At 35.9% G+C, this 7498-nt stretch overlaps 1 long non-coding RNA gene and 1 pseudogene across 2 annotated transcripts; both read left to right on the top strand.

Moving 5' to 3' along the window:
- Nucleotides 1-250: 250 nt before the first annotated feature.
- LOC306652457 lies at nt 251-2246 on the top strand. The gene is made up of 3 exons (XR_013761398.1): nt 251-300; nt 1052-1178; nt 2048-2246. It is a non-coding gene; the product is annotated as an uncharacterized lncRNA (long non-coding RNA).
- A 2645-nt stretch (nt 2247-4891) lies between these two features.
- Nucleotides 4892-5246, top strand: LOC306652456 (renal cancer differentiation gene 1 protein-like; annotated as a pseudogene). Its single transcript has one exon. The product of its transcript is annotated as a renal cancer differentiation gene 1 protein-like (transcript).
- The last annotated feature ends 2252 nt before the right edge of the window (nt 5247-7498 follow it).

Below are 7498 nucleotides of genomic sequence, written 5' to 3'. Positions count from 1 at the left end.
TATTGGGATGAGAGGAAATAGATGAAGACCTCTGTTTTGTAAATATTTGGGGAAATAGAACATGTAAGTAAAATGCTGGTTTTAACCCAGTGAGAATGTCTGATGACCACCATGTGCAATTCTGGCAATATAGCCATTTCCAAGTTGATGTTTTGAGAACTGACTTTCCTTGTGTTTTTGCAGGTACAAAGGGGTCAGTATGGAGTTCAAAGGATATAACGTTTGCCTGGTGACTGGGAAAACATGGCCATTGAGACCCAGCATGGCCCAGAAAAGCATGAAGTAACTGACTGAGTGCTGGTGAGTACCAAGAACTGGTAAGAATTTTGTTCTTAGGATTACATACACACACACCTGGCAAAGGTACCCAGTGTCCTGCCAGCCTGAAAGTATTTCCTCTTTCACATCTCTTGGAACAGCCTGACCAAAAAGTCAGTGGTCCCATTCAAAGGGAACTAAAGGAAGTGTTGAAGTTGGATGTTTTAGAAACAATCAATGAATTAATGAGAACTCGATTTTTTTCCTAAAATTTGAAAGCAAAATTCTCATGGTAAACTAAATGACCCAAGCCTTATTTTGGCTAATGATTAATAAATATTTTATTTGACCTTTGATAATTATATATTACTCAGAAAATATCACCTATCAAGATTTCCCTCAAACTGGCTATCCAGTTTTTTGCTTCAACAATATTTCAAAAGTTGACCAAAAGGGCTGGGGTTGTAGCTCAGTGGTAGAGCACTTGCCTAGCTTGTTGTCAGATGCTGGGTTTTGATCCTCAGCACCACATAAAATAAGTAAATAAAAAAAGATATTGAGTCCATATAAAAAATTTAATTAAAAAAGTTGCTCGTGACATTTCCTCAGAGTATGAATCCTCTCAATAGACAGTAAGTTTCCCAGTACAGGATTTGCACTATTTCTAGCAGTGTCTTTGCTACAAATCCCTTGGTCACCTTAGGAAATTTCAATGTCATGGAAACTACTAGGAAAAAAAAAAAAAAAAAAAACAGACTACCAGAGGAAATAAAGATGCTTTGTTCCTCCACAGGTATCTCCCCTAAGTAAGAAACATGATGGAAAAGATGAGTGCCATGCATCTGATTCCCAAGGACAAGCTTCTGATTTAGAAAAAATTACAGTGGTTGATGCTTTACATGAAATACCAGTGAAAAAAGGTAGGTAATCGATCTCACAGCCACTCAAAAGAATGACTAGTGCTTTTGCTTAATAAACAGAACCGAGCATCAAAAAATCAAACACAACTATTAATAAAAGTTCAGTAAAGTCAGGAATCCCCAAGAAAATTAAGTATGCCATTAAAATGTAGGAAAGGAGTATTTGGATGGCTGACAAAGGTCAATATTATGACTTAGAGGCTTTTAATTTATGTTTTATGTAGAGTCAAAACTCAAACCTGACTGTAATGGCTTCTGTTTCGCATAAATTTTTCTACCTATGTGGCATTTTTGAATGAGAGCTGGACCACAAAAGAAAATTCCCTAGTCTTGCTGGACCTCATCTTGGTGTTTGCGAGATGTCCTCTTATAGGCCTATAATAAGGTCCTCTTTTTTTTTTATCTGCAGTGCTGGGGATCAAACCCAGGGCCTTAGTGCTTGCAAGATAAGCCTTCTACCAACTGAGCTATCTCCCTAGCCCTTAATGTCCTCTTTTGTACATAGGCCAATACAGCATAACTACCATCCATATCTAACATTGTATAGCTAAAATTCCTCATAGGACTTCAGCATTTCATTTACACTATTACGCATTTATCCTTTATCCCAATGTTTTCATTGTGCTTCTTTAAATAGATGGGGTCTTGCTATGTTGCGTAGGCTGACCTTGAACACCAGGGTTCAAAAAACCCTCCTGCTGCAGCCTCCAAAGTAGCTGGGACTGAGTCCAAGTACACATCACTATGCACTACCCTTTATTCCTGAATTTTAGCATCTTTATTTATCTGTAACACTGAACTAATTGCTAATCAGAAAGTCAACCATGTCCATATATGTAACTAATTGTTATCTTTTTAAACAGGTGAAGAGGCTGAACTATAAAACTAAAAAAAAAAAAAATACTACTCAACAATAGCTAAAAGTAGTCACAGATAACTACAACCTTGTTCTTGCCTAGTAACAAGTTTCTGTAATCCAATCCACTAATGCTTTAGTTATATTCACTTGTTTTAACACAGAGAAATACCAATTAAATAAAACACATCAAGACTATCTAGAAGACTTTATTGTCTACTTACAGAAGAAAAGCATGCATATTATTAAACTAAACAAATAAAATGTTTTCTATCACAACTCAATATATTGTCATTCTGTTAAAGCTATATCATAGAAATAAGACAGGTATTTTGTTATTTTTCCTGGTACTATGGATAAAAGCCAGGGGTACTCCACCATTTAGCTATATCCCCAGTTATTTTTGTTCATTAATTTATTTATTGAGTCTTGCTAAATTGTTGAGACTGACCTTTAGCTTTCCATTCTCCTGCCTCAGCCTCCCACATTGCTGGGATTGTGGTCCTGTACCTCTGTGCCCAGCAAGACATGGACATTGACAGGAATCTGGTTGAGAATCCTTTTAAGATCTAAACACTCTTCATTTGAGGTGCAATGCTCATAGATATAAGTTCCTGGAACAACAGCTTGCATGCATAAGGCATTCACACCAAAGAAATCTGAAAATAAAAAATAAATATTAATTAGTAGGACTGTATGTAGTGTCCCCACTTCTCTCACCTCAGAAAAAGGTAAGGATTTGATACTACAGATGACAAGTGAACAAGCAGCACTGAAGTGTTCACCTCTCCTGCCACCATGCTTCAGGGTACTTCTTTCCCCTAACGAGGCTCTGAGATGTTTTATAGTCTTTTTTTTTTTTTTTGCCAGACACAATTTGTATTCACCCTCCTCAAAAGATTTAAGAAAAACTTGTTTAAAATTCCTGTGCAAGGAAGTCCTTATTATTTCAAAACCATAAAAAGCCTGGATAAATTATCAAACTTCCACTGACTTGGAAAAATCATTTTTTTTCCTTTTGTAAAACTAGGCATCTCACAGATGTTATGTTACCAAAATTAGGAAAAGGTCAACCTGTTCCACCATACTCAGTCTGCCTGGATCAATAGCCCAACATGATTATATCTTAAAAAATGATCAAGTCTATACACACCTGGGTTTTATTGTGACAACCCCTGCATTCACATGTATGGGTCCTGGTGTTAGCAATTGCCATTATTCCACAGAGATTGCAAACATGTACCTAATATGGATCTGATGCCTCAAACTTTCTCTTACAAACTGGACTGTTCCATGGGCAATCTGATAATCTTGTTCGATTTCTTCAATGCAGGCCATCATCACTATTGAGGGGAAAATATCAGATTATTTTGTACTTAATTTTTTATTATAAACACCACCATTACTAACAGCAAAGTTTAAGGATAATATTAGTAAAGAAAGAGACTCCAGCCTTAATTTATATACCCTAGTTTTATGGTTATATGTGGCATCCCCAAAAAGTTCATGTGTGAGACAATACAAGAAGGTTCAGAGAAGAAACAATTAGATTGTAGAAATCTTAACCCAATCAGTGAATTAATCCCCTAATAGCAGTTATTGGACTGGTAACTGAAGTGGTGGGGTGTAGCTGGAGGAGGTGGGAATTGGGGGTATGGCTTTTGGGTATATATTTGTATCTGGCAGGAGGAATCTCTCTACTACCTGCTCACCAAGTAAGCTGCTTCCCCTCTGCTACACTCTTCTTCCATGATATACTGCCTCACATTGAGCCCCCAAGGAATGGAGATGGCCTTCTAAGGAATAAGACCTTTGAAACTGTGAGTACTCAAATAAACTTTTCCTCCTCTATAATTGTTCTGGTCAGATTTTATTTACAGCAGCAAAAACAGCTGACTAAAACACCTAGGATTTTCTCTGCTGGTAGGAAAGAGAGAAGCCTAACAACCATTTGATGTTCATTAGAATGTACCCAATTTTTTTTCTATGAATGCTATAGTCATAGTTGACACCCTCACCTGAGATACTTCAGCTCTGGCTTGATGAGCTTTCTTTTGGTCACCCCAGTTTCCAGCAGCTAAAGACTATTTTAAGCCAAGAGATATTATTCTTGTTTTAATTGCCAACTCCAAGTTAAAGTCCTTTCCTCGATCAATAAACTTCTGTGCATAGATTTCCACTTCCTTCAGCAAATTCTTAAACATACTGACAAAATGGTATTGCTTTAAATGTGTTAGTATCTACAAAACTCATTCTTAAGAAGGACAATATTGCCCACAAGGGGTTGAAAATTGTTGTGGCAGGGCACAAAACCAAACCAAAACAAAACAAAAACACGCACATACATATATATAGTATATACACCTATGTGGCGATTAAGAAAATGTGTCAAAAGAATCTCAGTAGGACAATAACAAAAAAATCTGAAAAATACTAATTTATAACAAACTGACAAAACCTGTTCAAAATACTAATGTTAATCATTTTTTTATAATGCCTATGTGTTTTGCTGTTAAAAATAATTTTTCTGAAAGTTCTCTATAGAAAATATGGAAAATATAGAAACATAAAGAATAAAATTTAAGGCCAAATTACACTGTTATATTGTGTTCATAAAGGAATATGTAACAACAAATATCATTAGGTACAACTATAATGCACCAACAAAAAATATAGGGAGGGCTGGTGTTGTGGCTCAGTGGCGGAGTGCTTGCCTAGTCCATGTGAGGCATTGGGTTGTATGCTCAGCATCACATAAGAAAATACATAAGTTATTGTGTTCATCCACCACTAAATATATTTTTTTAAACATGGGGGAAAGGGTGTCAGTTCTGCTTTTTTAGGTCCAGCTCTGTGGTACAAGCCCTTCCCCATGGCTGACCATGAGGAGTTTTATGTTTCTTCGCCTCCCCCACTGCCTCTCTCCTCTCCTTCTTCAGATGTTTCATCAGCATCCTCCCCCAGTGTCCCAGTGAGTTTGGGCTGGCCAATTTCAAGCAGAAGCAGCTACCGAACTGTGGACCCACTGGGGGAAGTGGAGCTGTAGATCAGAGATGCAGCATTTTCTCTAACCAAACTTCTTAAAGCCACATCTGCAGGACCAGCTCAAGTGGAAGAGCTTGCCCTCAAATGTACAGAAAATGCACGTTTCCTTAAAAACTTGGCAGGACCTCTTGAAAGAAGGCTATGATTCTTTAAAACCTAACAACTGATTTGGCCTTACTTGGACAGTGTAACATCCTTCTTAACATACATTTTTTGCACATGTATTGCAAAATAGGATGATTACTTCAGCAGTTTGGTATACTCAGAATGAATATTTTCTGGATTTTATGAAAGAAGAATACTGATATTTTTGATGCAGACCAGTATTCATTTATTCTTAAATACTTTCTGTCCTCTAAACTTCTGTAGAATCCTTTATGGAAGCTAATTCCATCAGTAGATAATTAATGTTAATAGTGCTACCAGTAGCATACTACACAGATCAAGATGCAAGAATGGTAGAATTTGAAGTTGAGCTTCATTTTATGGTCCAAAGTAGTTAACTAAGGTTGCCTATGCTGGATCCAACTCCATTAGGGTAAATTCTCCAAAACCTATAATTGAGTCTTGTTTTTATATCCTTAGCACCTGAAACAGTGTCGCACAACACTTGCTAAATCCTTGTTTAAGAAAAGATTTGACAAACATAATTAAAAGCTTTTTTCCTTCATATTTTTAGCATGAAGACTGTAATTGTTTCTCTAAAAATGTATAAATCTGAACTTCATTGACTTGAAGGTAAACATTCTCTCTTTTAATGGGGATTTGAACTTTGTTAGAAGTTTCTAAAAATACAATTGTTTTTAACCTATGAAGATGCTTTTTAAAAAAGCATGTAAGAAAATGAAAGCATGTCAAGAGAGAATGCATGTTTTTGCCCTATTTATTTCTATGGTTAATTGCTCTAATTTTTAATATTTCTTGTACTTTACATTTTTGTATGTTTGATTGCTTGCTATAAAATACCTTATCAGGGGCTGGGGAGATAGCTCAGTTGGTAGAGTGCTTGCCTTGTATGCAGAGGCCATGGGTTTGATCCCCAGCATCACAAAAAAAAAAAAAAAAAAAAAAAAACCTTATCAAATTTGTGACTCAGTACTAAGTAGCAAGTTATTTGCATAATAATTCTAAAGATATTGCTTTGTTTCCATTTTATCAAATTTAAATGATGTATTGTTGATGTCAGTGGCAGTGTTCTATTGTATGTGTCCTGTATCTTATATTGCTTTTTGGTGGTTTGTGTCATATGTCAACTATTAAGCCAACTTTAATGCTATGACGCTCTACTATATTGTAATTTTTTACACATATTTGATGTGGCATCTTAATTCTTTGTAGATATGGAGTTGTGTCCAGAAGTATACTTCTAAGCTCCAGAGGGCGGGCAATGCAAGGGGACATATGAATAGGCAAAGAACAGTCTTTTTCAGCATATTAGGGCATAGATCTTCATTAATTTTTTTAGTTCAAGGTCACACATATTGTGTGATTTTTATACCAAAGGGATGCTCATTTCTGTATCATAAAATTATTTTTCTTTTAAATTTCTGAAAGTTGCAGTTTTAAAATATATAAAAATAAAATTTATTAAAAGCAAATAATAATAATAATAATAATAATGAACAAATAAATAAATGTAGGGGAAAAATGAAAAGCCAGATGTTGTTTTGCATGCCTATAATCCCAACATCTTTGGAGGCTAAGACAGGAGGATCAGAAGTTTGAGGCCAGCCTTAGCCAATTTAGCAAGGCTATGGGCAACTTAGTGAGACTCTGTCTCAAAGAATTAAAAGGGTTGAGGATATAGCTCAGTGGCAAAAGTCCCCTGTCTAAAATTCCCAGTAACAAAAGAAAAAAGAAAAAATGTAAAATCCCAATGCTCAAAGAAATGATCACTGCTAACATTTTCATACATTTTCCTCTAGTTCATGTTTGTATACTTTTAAGAGAAGATACAAAACAAGACTAATTAAATTTTCAGTATCAGCACTTAGAAAATCAATGCATGGCTGGGAATATAACTCAGTGCTACGGTGCATGTCTTGCATGCACAAGGCCCAGGTTCAATCCTCAGCACTGCAAAGAAAAAAAAAGAAGAAAGAAAATCAAGGAAATGTATTATTTTCTCAAACATTCCTCAAGGTTACTAGAGGAATAAAGAAAATATGCACTGCTGGGCACAGTGTCACATACCTATAATCCCTGCTCCTTGGAGGCTGAAGGAACAGGATCACAAGTTCAAGGCCAACCTCAGCAGCTAGCAAGGTAAACATAAAAAGAACTGGGAATGCAGTTCAGTGGTAAAGTGCTCCGGGGTCCAATACTAGCATTAAAAAATATAAACAACATAAACAAGAGATATGCTGTGCTTACAAACATCATTCCCAGATATGAACACAAACTAAATCTGAGCAAGTAG

Source organism: Sciurus vulgaris, assembly GCF_902686455.1.
Source record: "Sciurus vulgaris genome assembly, contig: HiC_scaffold_237_arrow_ctg1, whole genome shotgun sequence".
Taxonomy (NCBI): domain Eukaryota; kingdom Metazoa; phylum Chordata; class Mammalia; order Rodentia; family Sciuridae; genus Sciurus; species Sciurus vulgaris.
This window is presented reverse-complemented; position numbering and strand designations above follow the sequence as displayed.